We start from the raw sequence: 18,776 nt of genomic DNA on the forward strand, positions 1-18,776 counted from the left end.
AAAACGCATATTTAAAGATGCTGATGTCAATGCAAGCAACTCGGATGATGCGATAAATTAAAGAGGATTCTGGGCATAGCCGCATACTAGAAAATTATAAAAGGATTTACGGTAACCGAGGAGTGTGAAAACGAACTGCTTGTTCACCATTTTGGCTCCAAGTGACTAATTCTTCAGCGGAGCAACTCTGCCATGTAAGAGCCAAGATGGCAACAGTTTCCTTATAGCCCTTTCCATACAATAATTTGGAGATATTGGCGGCTGATGCTGTTCTATGTAACCCTCCGCCTGCAGTAAGTGCTGAGGCCGGGGAGCCGCCATTTTGGACGTCAGGTTTGTTCCTCCCTCCGTCGCAAAGAGAGAGAATATTCCAGTTTTTTTCCGGTGTCATTACGGCCGGTGAGTATGAGACTTGGCGATGCAATATTATACATGCTTTAGATATAACAGTTTTACCGAATTACATGTTACTTGGTATTACCGGTACCGTGCTGTTTTTTCCATAGCAGCATAGGGTTTGGCAGTGGGGCACGATAGGGTAGCATTATTTTTTTATTATTTTTAAACTGATGTGGTAGTATCATAACCTTTTTGTTTTCGGCGACATGGAGAATGACATTGTTAAATACAGCTGTTATTTTTTTTTTTAATCAGTCTTAGAAAAATATCCCAGTCTTGCAGAAATGTAATGCAGAGAGGGCCCGTCCACTTGGCAGATAAGAAAACTGTAATGGAAGACAAATGATCTTTAAAAGAGGAGACAGTTACAAAGGTTGCAAATTCAGTCTTCTAAATAAACTTGGTAATGCTGAAAAATTGTACTTTTTGGTCGAGCTTTCTTGACTGAGAAAGTTAGCGTGATGACTTCAATTCATTGTACTTCTTTCCAGTTCAAGGCCTCTCTCTGCCTTTTAGCTAGACGGTGAGCGTATTTAAATATGTGAATATTTTTTCAGGGTGTGTATTGCCATATACTTGTACATGGTATGGTGGAATGATTAGGAGTTTAGGGGTCCAGTGAACGGAATGACTGTCATAAAGTTTTTCAGCCTGTACACGTTTATGAATCAAGAGGCGTGTGGTTAAAAGTTTTGCGAAAGCTTCCTCTGGCAGTTGGATCACCAATCTGTCATTTACGCAGTACTCTTTTTTTGGTAGAGATTTCAAGTAGACGCCCGTTAACTTTCGTTCTCTACATTCACATTTACTAGCTCTCCTATGGGAATCTCCTTGAGTCGGAAAGCTTAAATTATTTTGGGTCAAATACATATTGCACAAGAATTGCAGATATCGGTTCATTACTGCGAGTGTGGTATGCTGTATTTAGGAATATGGAAAACTATTGAACTGAAAGTCGTCTAACATTATTTGTTCCATTTATGAAGTATTCGTAAAACCAGTTGGTTAGTTCGGTCTTTAACTAGGGAAACATTTTGGTTCGCTTCCTGATAGCAGAAGTCAGAAAACCACGAGTTTTCTTGCAACCCTGACACGATAGGAGGCTTTGGAAGGTGGATCGATCGATGGATGGATGGATGTGTGTGTGTTTCCTTACACTGAAAGTGGATGGATGTATATTTGTTGCCTTACATTTTTAAGTATAAGGTTTGCTAGCTGTACATTGTAGTCACATTCCATATCTTCCTTCCTGTTTAAATTTGCTACCTGTATCGTTTATTTGACAAACTCTATAATTCTGGGAAACATAAATTAGTGTACTGTATATAGTCACATTTACTTTCACCGGTTTGTAGTTCATTGCCTTCATAGCAAGTTGGAGCTCTTTCTTGGCGCTTTACCCTTTTTGTGAATGTGTTAAAAATGAAAGTTTTACGTGTGTACAGCATAAATAAAGTGCACCGTTTCTAAAGACTAGTCAATGGATTTAAAGGCACTCCGATTTTGAAGACAGTGATTGCTTTTACCACTGTTTTTAATTAGGTAAAAATACCTTTTATAAACCATATCAACCGAAAGATCTTTGGGTTTCAATGTAAAATGAAAGTTGGTTATCTGCGAAACTTTAAACATACAAATAGCTTTTCTAGCTATACAAAAAAGGCATTTCAACGTTCAGTATCGTGATCACGTTCAGTCCTGTGGCCCTGTTCTGGTTGCAGGTTTTCATTCTATCAATATCACAATCAGTCAATTTTACCCTTGATTAGTCGTATTGTTTAATTACCTGGCTTCTTTGAATACAATCAAATCGAGAGAAAAAGTGTAGTAGTGTGAGGATTTAATTTATAATACATTTTTGACATAGCTTTACATGCTTATGTCTGGATTATCATTTCTGTGGAGTTTACATCTGTAATTGTATCTGAATACTGACAATGACTAGGAGTTTGGACACGGGTGTAAACTCTGAATGCTAGTGGGCAGCAGCTACTTCAGTATCATATGTTGGTATTCTTATTAGTAAATAATTACTTAAATAACCTGAACATTAAAAAGAACAAAATATTAAGCAGCACAGTAAAATTAACAAGTTCATGTCTATCTTCCTGATTCATTTAATAAGTTTAGCATAAGCAGTTTAGAATTTCTGATGTAACACAGGAACACACAGAAGCCTGGAAATTCCAACTTTCTTAATAAATGGAAAAGGTCCAGTTGAAAGAAGAGTTGGTTTGGGTGAAAACCCTGTTATAGATTAATAAGTTATAATGTAAGTCCTTATTTGTAGCTAAATGAGTGAGCTCTGGTGTTAACCAGATTTGGGAGTCAAGGTATTAAATAAATAGGCAGTGAAGCAGGTAGATGAATGGTGAGTAGTCCACCTCCAGATTTTTTTGTAGGGAAGTTGGAACATTTTAACAACCCATCCTTCACTCATTATCCAGTACTGGGTAGACCATTAAGACAATGTTTACAAAAAAAATGCAAGATGATAAGTTTGAGAACTGACATTTTGCTGCTCTTGCCTATCCTGCTTGTGACTTTGTTCAGGTCTTTCAGGTTTTACAACAGAACTGTTGAAAAGTAATAGTGTAGTGTTAACATTTAGCTCTGTTTTGAAGAAATAAACACCCAATTTTGCCTGATTAAAGATATCTCATATTTTAGAAACCCAATGCTTTTTTGTTTGAGAGGCACCTATATGCTTTTGCTCTTAATGGTCATAGAATTAAAATACAGTAGTTTAAATGAAAAAGTCTTGAAAAAGTGATGTTGGTATTCCTGCTTAAGTTTAAGAACTTTTTTTTAATATTCTTTTTTCAGAAAGCAAAACTCATTATTACATTTTAAATACACCTGTACAGTATGGAAAAAAGAATCAGAAATTGATAAGAAACAGGAAGCAATCTTATCAAATGAAATAATCGCCTAATAAACACTGCCTAATAACCACTGGTACAATTACAGCATTTTTTGCAAATACTAAAGATTATAATATTAACAAAATAGATTAGAAAAATCAGTATATCCAAATGCATGGAAACAAGGTTAGAACTTGTCAGAATTTAATTATTCCCAGTTTAGATGTGCAGAGCCCCCTGTCAGAAGTAGCTTCAACTCCCACCTCCGGCAGAACTTCGACCACATCCCGAGGGAGGTGGGGGACATTGAGTCCGAATGGGCCATGTTCCGTGCCTCTATTGTTGAGGCAGCTGACCGGAGCTGTGGCCGTAAGGTGGTCGGTGCCTGTCGTGGCGGCAAACCCTGAACCCGTTGGTGGACACCGGCGGTGAAGGATGCCGTCAAGCTGAAGAAGGAGTCCTACAGGACCCTTTTGTCCTGTGGGACCCTGGAGGCAGCTGATAGGTACCGGCAGGCCAAGCGGAATGTGGCTTTGGTGGTTGCTGAGGCAAAAACTCAGGCGTGGGAGGAGTTTGGGGAGGCCATGGAGAACGACTTTCGGACGGCTTCGAAGAGATTCTGGTCCACCATCCGGCGTCTCAGGAAGGGGAGCAGTGCAGTGTCAACACTGTATATGGTGGGGATGGTGCGCTGCTGACCTCGACTCGGGACGTTGTGGGTCGGTGGGGGGAGTACTTCGAATACCTCCTCAATCCCATTAACGTGCCTTCCAATGAGGAAGCAGAGCCTGGGGACTCAGAGGTGGGCTCCCCCATCTCTGGGACTGAGGTCACCGAGGTGGTCAAAAAACTCCTTGGTGGCAGGGCCCCGGGGGTGGATGAGATACGCCCGGAGTTCCTCAAGGCTCTGGATGTTGTAGGACTGTCTTGGTTGACACGCCTCTGCAACATCGCATGGACATCAGGGACAGTGCCTCTGGATTGGCAGACCGGGGTGGTAGTCCCCCTCTTTAAGAAGGGGGATCGGAGGGTGTGTTCCAACTATAGAGGGATCACACTCCTCAGCCTCCCTGGAAAAGTCTATTCAGGGGTCCTGGAGAGGAGGGTCCGTCGGATAGTCGAGCCTCGGATTCAGGAGGAACAGTGTGGTTTTCGTCCTGGTCGCGGAACAGTGGACCAGCTCTATACCCTTAGCAGGGTCCTGGAGGGTGCATGGGAGTTTGCCCAACCAGTCTACATGTGTTTTGTGGACTTGGAAAAGGCATTCGACCGTGTCCCTCGGGGAATCCTGTGGGGGGTACTCCGAGGAGTATGGGGTACCGGCCCCCCTGATAAGGGCTGTTCGGTCCCTGTACGATCGGTGCCAGAGCCTGGTCCGCATTGCCGGCAGTAAGTCGAACCCGTTTCCAGTGAGAGTTGGACTCCGCCAGGGCTGCCCTTTGTCACCGATTCTGTTCATAACTTTTATGGACAGAATTTCTAGGTGCAGCCAGGGCGTTGAGGGGGTCCGGTTTGGTGGGCTCAGGATTGGGTCACTGCTTTTTGCAGATGATGTTGTCCTGTTTGCTTCATCAGGCCGTGATCTTCAGCTCTCTCTGGATTGGTTCGCAGCCGAGTGTGAAGCGGCTGGGATGAGAATCAGCACCTCCAAATCCGAGACCATGGTCCTCAGCCGGAAAAGGGTGGAGTGCCCTCTCGGGGTTGGTAGCGAGATCCTGCCCCAAGTGGAGGAGTTCAAGTATCTCGGGGTCTTGTTCACGAGTGAGGGAAGAATGGAGTGTGAGATCGACAGGCGGATCGGTGCGGCATCTGCAGTGATGCGGGCTCTGCATCGGTCTGTCGTGGTGAAAAAGGAGCTGAGCCACAAGGCGAAGCTCTCAATTTACCAGTCGATCTACGTTCCTACCCTCACCTATGGTCATGAACTATGGGTAGTGACCGAAAGAACGAGATCGCGAATACAAGCTGCTGAAATGAGTTTCCTCCGCAGGGTGTCTGGGCTTTCCCTTAAAGATAGGGTGAGAAGCTCAGTCATCCGGGAGGGGCTCAGAGTAGAGCCGCTGCTCCTCCGCATCGAGAGGAGTCAGATGAGGTGGCTTGGGCATCTGATCAGGATGCCTCCTGGACGCCTCCCTGGTGAGGTGTTCCGGGCACGTCTAACCGGGAGGAGGCCCCGGGGAAGACCCAGGACAGGTTGGAGGGACTATGTCTCTCGACTGGCCTGGGAACGCCTTGGGATTCTCCCGGAAGAGCTAGAAGAAGTGGCCGGGTAGAGGGAAGTCTGGGCATCTGTGCTCAAGCTTCTGCCCCCGCGACCCGACCTCAGATAAGCGGGAGACAATGGATGGATGGATGGACAATTATAGCATGGTTTTGAATAGAAATACAGTATTTGTGGAGCTACCGCTAAGTAAAATACATTATGTCTACTTTTCTTTGAGTTATGACGTGATCTATGAACATGAATTAAAAAGCAATGCTCTTTTATTTTGCATTTTAAACTGACACAAAAAATTGTGTGCCATAGTGATTTGGTTGATATGTTTTTAATTATGACACAATAAAACTGTGTCAAAATTAAATAGCCCATGGGCATATGTATTGCATTTCAGTGTAATTCACACATGAGATTGCATTTAATTTTTGCGGAAATCTCCATAATATTGGGTATCAAAAAATGGTTATAAATTTCAATACCTAGTATCATATTGAAGTTTGAAATTTTGATATCGTGACAACCTAGTTGTTATAAGTTGCTTTGTGAATGTGCAGCTTCATTTGTTCCTTAAAAGGGGGTTGAGTATGCAGGCTACAATATCTTTTCCAGTGAAAATTTTATTTTTCTAAGGATTTAATCAAATAAATTAGCATTTTTTTTATTTTCATTTATGAAGATGAGAAAACTTCCAGTCCAGAAAGTAGCATTCCATACAATCAAGTCTGACTTACACAACAAAAAAAAATAGCATTGCATACAATCAAGTAAAACTTAACAAACCAGAATTCAACCTTGACCCAAGAAAAAAAAACTTGTAATCTTGTTGCTGAATTTAATGTTTTTAGCCAAAATACACTTACGCGGTGCTGCAACATATTGTAGATGAAAGAAAAAAAATGAATTCACAGAAGGAAAATGTGGAGCTAGAAGCTAATGTGATGCTCGGGACAAGAGTATGTTGGTAATTTACTTGTGAAAAATGTAAAATCATGCCTTCTGAGAATAAGTTCCTTTGCTGTTGAGAGTGTAACTTGCCACAAACACAGATGTCTCCAAAAACGAGCACACATTGTCCCAATAGGTTGCCATTTGTGTTACTGATACAGTTGACTTTCAAGTTGTTATTAATCATAGAGTTCTGCAGATAGTTTTTCATTTTTTGATATTACATTGGGAGAAGTGATTTAAAGAATAGAAGTACCAGATTGGCAAGTTTCTTTAGAGCAAGTTTATTGACCTTGTTTACTACAGCTGCATATTTTTTTAGTACAGTTTAGAAATTTTATGTAGATGCTTCAGCTTTCTGAAGGTCTCCAGTTGTGGTGTTTGCTTCTAATCTCAGTGATGCAGTGAGGGGGCAGGTAAACTGCACGCTTTTGTTTTTTCATTTGCTTTTCACATCGCAAGTATATGTATTTTCAAACCATTTTAACTGAAAGACGATTTCATATTAAACATCTACATTCCACGTGTTTTACTTTGTCATATTCTGCGCCAGCTTACATATGCTGCACTGAGATAATGCTTTATGCAAATGAAGGATAGGATAGAAGCCACTGATAGGCTGAACAGCACCACCAACCAGTATGGTGGATGAATGAGTGAAGAAGTAGGACCGGATCCTGGACAGTAAAATAGAGACTTTATCATATTTGGTGTGTTATATTTTATAACATGTATTAAAAACTTTGAAACAGGAGTAGACTATAGCAAAGAGTAGTTTTGAGTGGGGTTGAGCTGATGGCTGGACACATCACTGTAAATAAAATTGGTCCATTTTTTCTAAGCATTTGCCAAAATTTACTCTAAACACCAAACTGCAGCCATCAGTTTTTTTTTTTTTTTTTTAAACTTTGTGCATCTTACTGTTAGGCACTCACATTTTTTGCAGCAGGAGGCGTGTGAGATTCTTTTGCTATGCTAGTATAGAATTGAGTGTGCTGTAGTTGAGAGGGGCTTGTGTGACATATTCTGAATGTGAAGAGCGCAAGTATATTTGTAGCACACTTTGAGTGTACATGGTTTCTCTCTGTTTACTTCTTTTTTTTTTTTTTAAATTGTTGCTCACTCTCCTTAAAATGATTGCTCACTATATCCACAAGTTGCAATTCTTTTGCAGCTTTGGCAGGTTTGCGTCGTTTAAAGGGTCCATTGCAGCTGCCCATTTGCGTGATTTGATGTCAGCTCATAATATGGGTCACTGATTCCACAAGCTAATGCAACTTGTCAGAGATATCATAATATTTTTCATATACCATCCGTTTTCTTAACCCGCTTATACTGGGCAGGGTCGTGGTGCAGCCAGAGCCTATCCTTGTGGTGTTATATTTTACATAAACTATGCAGTGAGATTTGGGCATTGGACAATGAAATTGAAGTGTGGTGGTGATTGTTTTTCTTCCAGGCAGTGCTTTAAGTACGCTGGTATCAGTTACACTCAAAGCTCATAGGGGTCCTCCTAACCTTTGAGCGAATGTAGGGCCTTAATGGAATCCATTTTATTTTTTCACAAATTAATTTTTGGTTTTTACCGCTTTATTTTTCCTTGATACAGATATAATATATATATATATATATATAATATATATTTTTTTTTTTTTTTTTTTTTACTGTAAGTAGCAACAGCTACAACAAAACAATAATGAAATGGCACACTAGTACAACTGAACCTTATTTTGCAGTTCCATTCATCAGGTAGGAGCCCAGATCTTCCACGATGCTGTATGCTGAGACCGCAGTAGGACAGTGAGTGCCCTCCAGAATTGTAAGAGCTGTTATTAGTTTGATGCATCCTTCTGAGATGAAGGTTAACTTCAGTTTTAGGGTCTAGGATATTTGTTACACCCTGAGCTGATGTATTCTTGGCCGGAAAGAACTTTTTGTAGAGGTGAATATGTTCAGCGAGGTACCCTACTGATTCGAAGCAGCTATTCCACCTGGTGTTTCCTGCCAGGCTTCTTGAAGAAGGCAGACTTTACCCACATCCTTAGTGATGCAGCCTCACTAAAGTGTTTATAGTGCTGCCAGGTGTCTCCCTCCAAACTGATGACATGACACAAGCAGGTTGAATGGACGTAACCCCTTTTAAAACTTTCTGGTATGCTTTCAAACAGTATGATGCACTGTCTGTAACCACTGTTAAAATGTTATTAAGAATCAGCTGGTTGTTGTAAAGGGAATGAAGTGCTGCCCGTGAAAAGGTGGAAAAGTTGCCGCTCTCCATAAAGTTAACATCTGCCAAAAAGTACTGGTCTTCAGTACCTGTAATTATGTAAATTATTTCTAATGATTCTTAAACCTTAAATGTTTACAGATTGAAAACTTGCATCATTGCATCTGTAGCTCCATCTACTGCATGTCTTAAAATAATTAATTACAAAGCAAAAGCAAACTAATCTGCAAGACGCTAATTAGATCAGAACAGAAAAAAAGAGACCTGCTTTGAAGGGCTTGTTGCATCTGAGGAGAAGCCTGGTCTTCTGCCCAGGTTTGTGGGTGCTGAGTTTATAACAAAAGAATCAAATGTGGACCTTGTGTTCCTTGTCACAGCAAGGCAAAACATTTATTAAATCCGGAAACATTGTAGTTAATTTTTAAAGGGAACCCGTTAACAACCAGTGGCGTTCACTAATAACATTTTTCTATGGGAGATACTTTTAATACTGGTTAAATATAATTTCATGTACAATTAGAACTGCCTACATAAAAGAATTACAATACAGCCAAATGTTTACTCACCTATCACTACGTTGAGAACTGTGTGGTCTTGGCTATCTGTGGTTTCATCAACTAAAACAAATTTTATTGCTGCAAATCTTTCGAAGAACAGCGTTCATATGTTGTGCAAAGACATGGGGCAAATGAGTTTGATGAAGACTGCTCTCATTTTCTGGCAGCACGCCTCCTTGTTTACAGTGCTTAATAAAGAAAGGACACATCTTCGTCATTTTTTCGAGCGGTATGTCTGACTTGCATGACCACTGAGCCTTCCACAAACTGGCATCTTGCATCTGATGATTTTGTTGTTTCCTCTGTTGTTGCCTGAAAATCACTTTTTGATTTTAATTTCTCCTTTTCCTTGAGATGGGTTTTAGATTTCACATGGTCATTGCAAGTATCTTTTCGTGTCCAGTTTATGATAGGCTGGCAAAACTTGCAGAAAAGGTGTTGTCCATATTCGTAAAAGTCATCGGGATATTATGTCAATTTTGCAGTTAAGCTTGTGTTTCTTAGTTTTTTCGACATAGCTAGGGTATGTGATACTACTCGCTTCGACATTTGTCTCATGCAGCTGGCTAATTTGCATGTTTTTAACAAGAAAATATGCAGAAAACACGAGCACGAACAGATAGATGCATGACTGAATTTCTACAAAGAATTGCATTCGCTTGAAAAACAGCACACCAGAAAATAGTATCTGAATGATAGAACTACAGATTATTCAATCATTTAATTTACTGGGAAGTTTTGTAACAGTCACCCCTTCAGTCTCTAAATTCCGCACATTTCCATTTTTAAATCTAAAATCCATTTTTATGCGTTAATTCCATGATTCTGTCCATTTTTTCCGCATCACGGAAATCATAGAGCCCTACGAATGTTAGTATATTGTGATGTTCTTTGATTCAAAAGCACTGCCCTTTCTATATCCTACTACGAAATACACACTTTGACCTACAAAAGGGAGCCCTGCCCCATCGTGTAATAATAATAATAATAAATTGGGAGGAGGAACAAGATGCTGACTAAACTGAGCACTGCTTGCAGGCCAACAGAAATGTGATTGTACTGTGTGCGGAAGATTATAAATCTGAAATAAGCCAATTACACTACACATCAAAGCAGTGCCTTACATTAAAAAAAGCGCAGCTTTCCTCCTGTGTGCATATTGTGCATTGCAAGCACACAGTATCAATCAGCACTCAGCGTATTGCACTTTTTGCAGCATATCATTTGCATACATAAAAAATGATAATATGAGCTATAGCCAAACCACAATTAAACATAAAGTACATTTTTTTACTATAATGCATGCCAAGTCATATATATAATATAAATATATATATTAGTGCTGGGCGGTATACCGGTTCATACCGAAAACCGTTTTTTATTTTTGTTATGATATGGATTTTTCTTATACCGCAACACCAGTTTAAATTGCCTAAACAACGTTCGGAACCTGGCACTGCGGTAAACTGTTTGAGGGGGCCTTTTTCACTGCTACACCGCAAAACTCATGCAACAGAGTACATGCGTTAGTGGAGATGTTGCGGGGGGGCTCTTTTTCACTTCTACAACGCTAAACAGGCGTGCAACGGAGTACATGCGGTAGTTGGAGGTATTGCGTGGTGAAAATGGACAGAGAACATTCTGAAACTGAAGCTGTAGCAGACAATAAAGTTGAATATGATGACACAGAAGAACTTTTACTGGAAAAAGGAGTCATGTCTGTTGTCTGGAGATACTATGGTTTTAAAAGGTCGGATGTGGACCATTATGTTCAAATGTGTGAATACTGTTTCTATACTACTGGATAATACTGCAAGCCAATTGTACTTGTTTTATTTTTTTTCAATACTGTGTAATGTACCTGGGTACTGTGTAATAGTGTGACGACATGTTGAATTTATTCTCAACATTTCTACTTTATTTTTGCTGTTTGTCGAGATTAAAGTCGACATGATGACTTTATTCTCGTAATTTGTTATTAAAGTAGAGCATCGTAAACTAAACTTCATCTTAAAATGAATCTATAATAATAAAAGGCAAAGCCCTCACTGACTGACTGACTGACTCACTGACTCACTCATCACTAATTCTCCAACTTCCCGTGTAGGTGGAAGGCTGAAATTTGGCAGGCTCATTCCTTACAGCTTACTTACAAAAGTTAGGCAGGTTTCATTTCGAAATTCAAAGCGTAATGGTCATAACTGGAACATATTTTTTGTCCATACACTGTAATGGAGGAGGCGGAGTCACGTATCGCGTCATCACGCCTCCTACGTAATCACGTGAACTAAAAACAAGGAAGACATTTACAGCACGAGTCACACGCGGGAACGAAGGTAAATGACGTTAATTTTTCACTGTCTTTTAATACTGTGTAAGCATACATATTAACACATGTGCAATTAAACGTGTGCATTTACGGGGTGATTTCTCAGGCTTAAAAGCTCACCTTTTATCAAACGCGGGAACAAAGGTAACTGACGTTGTTCACTGTCTTTTAATACTGTGTAACCATACATATTAACACATGTCCAATTAAACGTGTGCATTTACGGGGTGATTTCTCAGGCTTAAAAGCTCGCCTTTTACTAAAAAGGTAAATGCAAAACTATTTTCAATCAGTTTATTGAAACGCTCCCGTTAAGGATTGCAATAACATATTCGCGAGATAAAAGAACGAAGTAGGGGGAAATGGAGGAAGAGCCGCAAACAGCGAAGAGCAAAAAATTAATTAAACAATTGAGAACGGAGCGAGTTAAGCATACAAGCATGTTCATAAGGGAAACAAAGCACGGTGTAAAACGTAAGTTTAAATTAAGTTTATAGAAACGCTCCCGCTGCGGATTGCAATAACATATTCGCGAGATTAAACTTTAATGAGAAGACACGAGGTATAAACGAACCACACGCCGTCGCGCAACGTTAGGGGCAACAGTTTCAACCATTCTATGATCTGCTTCTCGCAACTGAAAGACGGCACATGGCGGATGTTAGCCGACTTGCTGACCGCAACGTTAGGGGCTTCAACTATGGCGCTGACGCCACATCTCAGTGCCAACACTTTGCACACTCTACTTAAAAGACACGCCCTCCTCACTGGACAGTTAAAAACACCAATCAAACTAACGATGACATCAAGTATTACCCAATCAAAAGTAGGAAAGGAGGCATCTTCATAAAATACGTGTCGGATGATTTGCATGAGACGCTGCTTTAAAAAAAAAATTATAAAAAAAATACGGGATAAATCCCGTCCAGTATTGATTCAAAACGGGACGCGCAATTTCATTCTCAAACGCGGCACGATTCCGTATTTTAAAGGACGGGTGGCAACCCTACAGTGGCAGGTAACCACCCATACAATCACATTGTGATTCAGACTAGGAATGCAATGAATGTAATTACCCCGATCTACATACAAGGCGAAAGTCTTGCAACATTCAAAGATGATGGTTTGGGATAAGTACACCATACAACATAAAAGAGCTTATGAAGCCTTGAACCGAAAAAAGCAAGATCTCAGAGATCGTAAAAAAAAAAAATAGGAGGTAATGTCGTTTTACTCGCTATAGATTTTAGTCAAACATTACCAGTTATTCCACGAGGGAGACCAGCAGATGAACTGAACGCGTGTTTAAAATCCATGCTTCTCCCACGCTCGGTTCTATGTCGCGTGTTCTCGGGTTGGTGCACCAAAAAATGTATACATTTAAGCATGTAATGGGCAAACAAAAAATGAGGTATACCCGAAGGCACTGCAGTAGTACTTAATGTAACTTTACTTCTTAAATGTTAATGTTTTACTGTTTAATAATTTATACGCTTCTTATATGTTGTTCAAATTCTTTTATCAAAATACCACTGACAGCGCAATGCACGATAACATGGAGTGAATACACCATACGCATCCGCCCACGGCTGACCTGCTGTGCGCAGATACGAGTTGATTCTACAATAAAATAAAATAAAGATAAAACGAGTAAAACAATCATCACCCATAAAGCGTGTGTGTGTGTATATATGTGTATATATATATGTTGATATGTGGATGTTTATATGTATATATATATATATATATGTAGATATGTATATATATGTGTATATGTATATGTATATATATGTTTATATGTGTGTGTGTGTATTTTATATATATAAAACACAGCAACACTCATAACAATGACAACACAATTACATTGACACTCATGTTACGTTATTTTTAAAATGTTTCCTTTTTTTTTCATAACCTCTTTAACACACTACTTCTCCGCTGCGAAGCGCGGGTATTTTGCTATATAATATATGTGTATATGTATGTATATATATATATATGACAGCAACACTCATAACAATGACAACACAATTACATTGACAATCATGTTACGTTATTTTTAAAATGTTTCCTTTACTTTTTCATAACCTCTTTAACACACTACTTCTCCGCTGCAAAGCGCGGGTATTTTGCTATATATATATATATATATATATATATATATATATATATATATATATATATATATAAAATATATGTGTATATGTATGTATATATATATATATGACAGCGACACTCATAACAATGACAACACAATTACATTGACAATCATGTTACGTTATTTTTAAAATGTTTCCTTTACTTTTTCATAACCTCTTTAACACACTACTTCTCCGCTGCGAAGCGCGGGTATTTTGCTAGTATTTACTAGATTTTCTCAAACCCCGTCATAAGTTATGTAGCACATTAAATGCTTTGTGTTAAGGGTTCCCAGAACTTATTAAACTGACTTCCTCTTGCACTAAGAGGAGGTGCAGGCAGCACACAGAATACATTAATTTCATGATATTCCTGCTCCCTGAACATTTAGAATGCTAAGATAAATACTTGATATCATTTTCATGATGAAATGCATTAAAGCATGTATTAATCATGTGGGGGCACGTTGGTGTGGAGGTTGCACTGCTGCCTTGCAGCAATGGGGTCCCGAGTGTTCCCCACTTTGAACTTGCATGTTTTTCTGGTGGGTTTACTCAACGTGCTTCAGTTTCCTTTCAAAGTCATGTAGGATGTGGGGTTTTGTTATGCTATATTGACCCTGCTAGTGTATGTATTGCTCGTATTCACCCTGCGATGTGCTGGCGCCACGTTCAGGATTTGTTTCTGCCTCGCACACAATGCTTACTGGGATGGGCACAACCCTGAATGGATCCATCCATCCATCCATTTTCTAACCCGCTGAATCCGAACACAGGGTCACGGGGGTCTGCTGGAGCCAATCCCAGCCAACACAGGGCACAAGGCAGGGAACCAATCCTGGGCAGGGTGCCAACCCACCGCAGGACACACACACAAACACACCCACACACCAAGCACACACTAGGGCCAATTTAGAATCGCCAATCCACCTAACCTGCATGTCTTTGGGATGTGGGAGGAAACCGGAGTGCCCGGAGGAAACCCACGCAGACACGGGGAGAACATGCAAACTCCACGCAGGGAGGACCCGGGAATCGAACCCAGGTCCCCAGATCTCTCAACTGCGAGGCAGCAGCGCTACCCACTGCGCCACCGTGCCGCCCACCCTGAATGGATGGCATAATTAATTAAACATGTATAACAAAGATTTTTTTAAAGTTCTGAACACTCCGTGGTCTACGTTTATAACTATGTTTAATTTCACAAAGATTTATTGTGTGGTGATTGGTTATGTGGAGAAAGAAAAAGGAAAGTTAGGAACTGCGGGTTTGGTACAGCACGCATGCAATAAAGAAAGCACGCTCATAAGAACATGCATTGAATTATATGTTTGTGTCTCCGACCACCAGATCACAAACCCAATATTTACACACTATTTAAGTTAAACCTGTGCAATACCCATTCATACATCCAGTTTTTTGGAGCCTTGTCACACCTGCCATAAAGTTCTTTACACCGAACATACACCTGGGGACCCCTTACTGTGAGGGAGCAGCACTACCGTGCATGTTTAATACCTGCTTTAATGCATTTCATCATGAAAATTTATCTTAGCATTCTACATTTTCAGAGAGCAGGAATATCATGAAGTAAATGTATTCTGTGTGGCGATCGCTGCCGGCGCCTCCTCTTAGTGCAGAAGAAGTCAGTTTAAGAACACAAAGCATTTAATGTGCTATATTAAATTATGACAGGGTTTGAGAAAATCTTGTAAATTATTTTACATTGATTTTAGGATGAAGTTTAGTTTACAACATTCTACTTTAATGACAAAATAAACTGAGAATAAAGTGGAAATGTCGACTTTAATCTCAACATATAGTTTTTTTTTCTTCACTGTAGCCCTAATACGCTTCCGTAGGGCTATACCACAAATAGCATTATAAATGCAAGTTGCAGTTTTATTATTTATTTATATAGCTTACCTTGAAGCGAGGTCCTTATTAATGCAGTTTGCCTTAATGATGGTTCAGTTGGTAAAGATGTCATCACCAAGTTGCACTTGTTTTATTTTATTTTAATTTGGTGAATACTGTGTAATGCACCTGGGCTTTGAAGTCCTGGAAGTAACAGCATTATTACTGGAAGTTGCACTATTATTTACAAGGGGGCTCCGCCCCCTGCTCGCTTCGCTCGCCAACCCCGGCGTTTTGAACCCGCAGGCACGTGTGAGGATGACGCATGTTTAATACAGAGCGTTCGCCCGTGTCACTCTGGGGCCACCCACTGTTAATACGGAGCTCCGTCCGTACTATTATGCGGTGCATTGTGGACTACTGCGGACCCCGTAGTGTTTCCCGTTTCAGTTTGTATCTCGGTCAGACGAGCTTTTGTTTTTGAAGCTTTTGAATTCCGGTCTTCATTATCTGTAACCTGCTGTCCATGTGTTTGGCCCCCTCGTTTAACCTGTTTATGACGTTTTACTTTGCTTTCTACTCTGTCTTTCATTTCTGATCTCGCTTTATTCTGGTTTTGTTTCAATGACACCTGGTCCGTGGTGAATATATTTTCCCTTTTTCGAGTAATAATTTTCATTTGTTTGCGATACTGTGATGTTTATCGTACTGTTAATAATGCATTACTGTAATGTGATTCACCTATTCTGTATAGTTTGGACGTGTGAGGATGACGTATGTTTAATACGGAGCGTTCGCCCGTGTCACTCTGGGTCTCCCCACTGTCACTACGAAGCTCTTTCCGAACTATTATGCGGTGCATTGTGGAGCACTGCGGACTCTGTAGTGCTTCCCGTTTCACTTCGAATCTCGTTTAGTCGAGCTCTTTCTTTTTGGAGCAGTGCCTGCCTGGTCTACGGCATTTCAGACACACGTTGTAGGCGCCTGCGTTCATTAATTATATCCAGGCAGGCGCGTGTTTGTATCTCGGTCACTCGAGCTGTGTCGTGTTGAATCCGTGCCTGCTTTACCTATGCAGTTTGAGACGCGCGTTGTAGGCGTCCACGTTCATTAGATCTGTCCACGTGGGCTCGGTGTCGAAGCTGTGTTAGTTGTTGAGCTGTTTGGTTTTGGAGCCGAGACAGTTTTGCTTCCGCGGTTTCAGACGCGTTTCCGTACTATCTCGGGTTTGATGTATGAACCTTTGTGGACTCCGTAGTGTGTCCCGTTTCACTCTGGGGCGGGGCTTTGACTCCTCTTGTTTTACTATGTCTCCTCCTGCGCCTTCACCACGCATTAGTGCCACTCACAATATGGCGGCGACGCCTGCTCCTTCGTATTATGTTGGTTTTTACCATATTGTGTAGGCGCCTTTGCCTTTTGTACTTTACCGCGCCTTCCGACGCACGATGTAGGCGCCTGCACCTTCCGAGTCCGCCTCCGCTGTGTGGTGTGGATGTTTAACTGTCGTTGTTTCTGCCTTTATATTCTGTATCTCGGTGTGCATGTGTTTCGTGCCTAGGTTTTTTTGAAGCTGTTGCATTCCAGTTTTCATCATCTGTAACCTGCTCTCCATGTGTTCGTCCCCATTCTTTAATCCCTTTATAAAGTTTTACATTGTTTCCTACTCTGTGTTTTATTTCTGACCTTGCTTTATCCTGTTTGCGGCATGTCAGACGGTTCGTAGTCTCTCTCGTTTTACTCTGGGGAGGGGGGCTTTGTTCTGTAACCTGCTCTCCATGTGTTTGTTCCTGTTCTTTAACCTCTTTATGACGTTTTACTTTGTTTCCTACTTTGACGGTTCGTAGTCTCTCCCGTTTTGCTCTGGTTGGGGCTTTGTGTGGCGCCTGCGCACGTGCGTAGTCTCTCCCGTTTCACTCTGGGGGCGGGGGTGGAGCTTTGTGTGGCACTTGCGCACTATGTCTTTTGCGTCCACGGACAGGTCCCTGCGTCCATATCCGGTTTACCATTCTCGTTTAGTAATATGGATTGTTGTTATTTATTAGTTTAAATATTACGCAGTTTAATGATGGTAAAGTTGTTTAAAAAGTCAGTTTAACATGTCAGTGGACAGAGATTGTTAACATTAACAAAGTGTAGTTGGTTTACAAAAATATTTACTATTTATTCCTTTTCTAAGACATGTTCAGTGCAATACAACTTTTGACAAGCACCTCTGGATATTTTACTAAGTCTAATGCCTCTTTGGATGGTTGAAAATATGTTGTCAAAATTTTAGTTTAAGTTGTTTGCAAACTTTGTTCAATAAAAAGGCTCTATATTTTGACTGCATCTGTCATGCAGTGTGATTCCTTCTCTTCATTAGTGCCACCCCCTTGAAAACTATCCCTTTATGGGGCCATGCAAACCTGTATTAATACTTGTGTGCACATTAAAATGTTTTTTGTACAATTCTCATGACAGTGGAATAGGTTATTCTTAGCCAGTAATTGCAGTGGAAAATGTGGTTAACATCCACTCATGCTTGGGAAAAAAATACCGTCCAATACCGTGAAACCGGTATAATTTTGAAAAATACCTTGATGCAGAATTTTGGTCATACTGCCCAGCACTTTATATAAAATATACATTTTTTTTTTGTTCAGTTGATTTTAGAAAGAGAACAACCTAGGATGCTGGGAATGAGTGAGTAAAAGTAATTAGTAATCTCTATAGTTTCCTGTTGATAGGCATTATTCAGGTCCATTTTATGATGAGGCAGATCTACTGTAACTATAGAATTTCATGCTAATAAGGCATCTTGATTTGCAGAAATTTTAAATGAATTTGGAGTGAATCACCTTTGAATCATCATAATAACATTACCGAATTCTACACTTTGTACTAATCACAGCAGTCTGCAAAAAAAAAAAAAAAACTAATTTCTGCGTCTCAAACTAAAATGCCACCACTCTGTGTACATGCTTTCCTTGGTGCATGGGTAGAGTAGCTAATTCTTCATAATCTGCAAGCATCTCTCTCTTTCTCTCTCTCTCCCCACCAAGAGGCAATGGTATTGTACATTATCAATGTTTTAAAATGGTGTAAACATTGTTTATGAGGATGTACAATATTTTATAATTTGTGACTGCTCATTTGATTAACAAAATTTCTTAATGTATAAATAACTAAGGTCTTGTCTCTCTATATGGCTGAGCATAGCTATAGTGTAATTTCTTTTGTAGCAGACTACACCAAAGAGA

At 40.3% G+C, this 18,776-nt stretch overlaps 1 protein-coding gene across 1 annotated transcript in view; it reads left to right on the plus strand.

Annotated features, from left to right (window-relative positions):
* Window positions 1–274: 274 nt before the first annotated feature.
* ap1g1 (adaptor related protein complex 1 subunit gamma 1) overlaps window positions 275–18,776 on the plus strand; it is a 207,609-nt gene continuing 189,107 nt past the window's right edge. The window contains exon 1 of the mRNA XM_028809775.2: window positions 275–399. The gene's annotated coding sequence lies outside the window, so the exon portion shown is untranslated. The remainder of the gene's footprint in view (window positions 400–18,776) is intronic.

The sequence above is a fragment of the Erpetoichthys calabaricus genome, chromosome 9 (genome assembly GCF_900747795.2).
Source record: "Erpetoichthys calabaricus chromosome 9, fErpCal1.3, whole genome shotgun sequence".
NCBI lineage: Eukaryota > Metazoa > Chordata > Cladistia > Polypteriformes > Polypteridae > Erpetoichthys > Erpetoichthys calabaricus.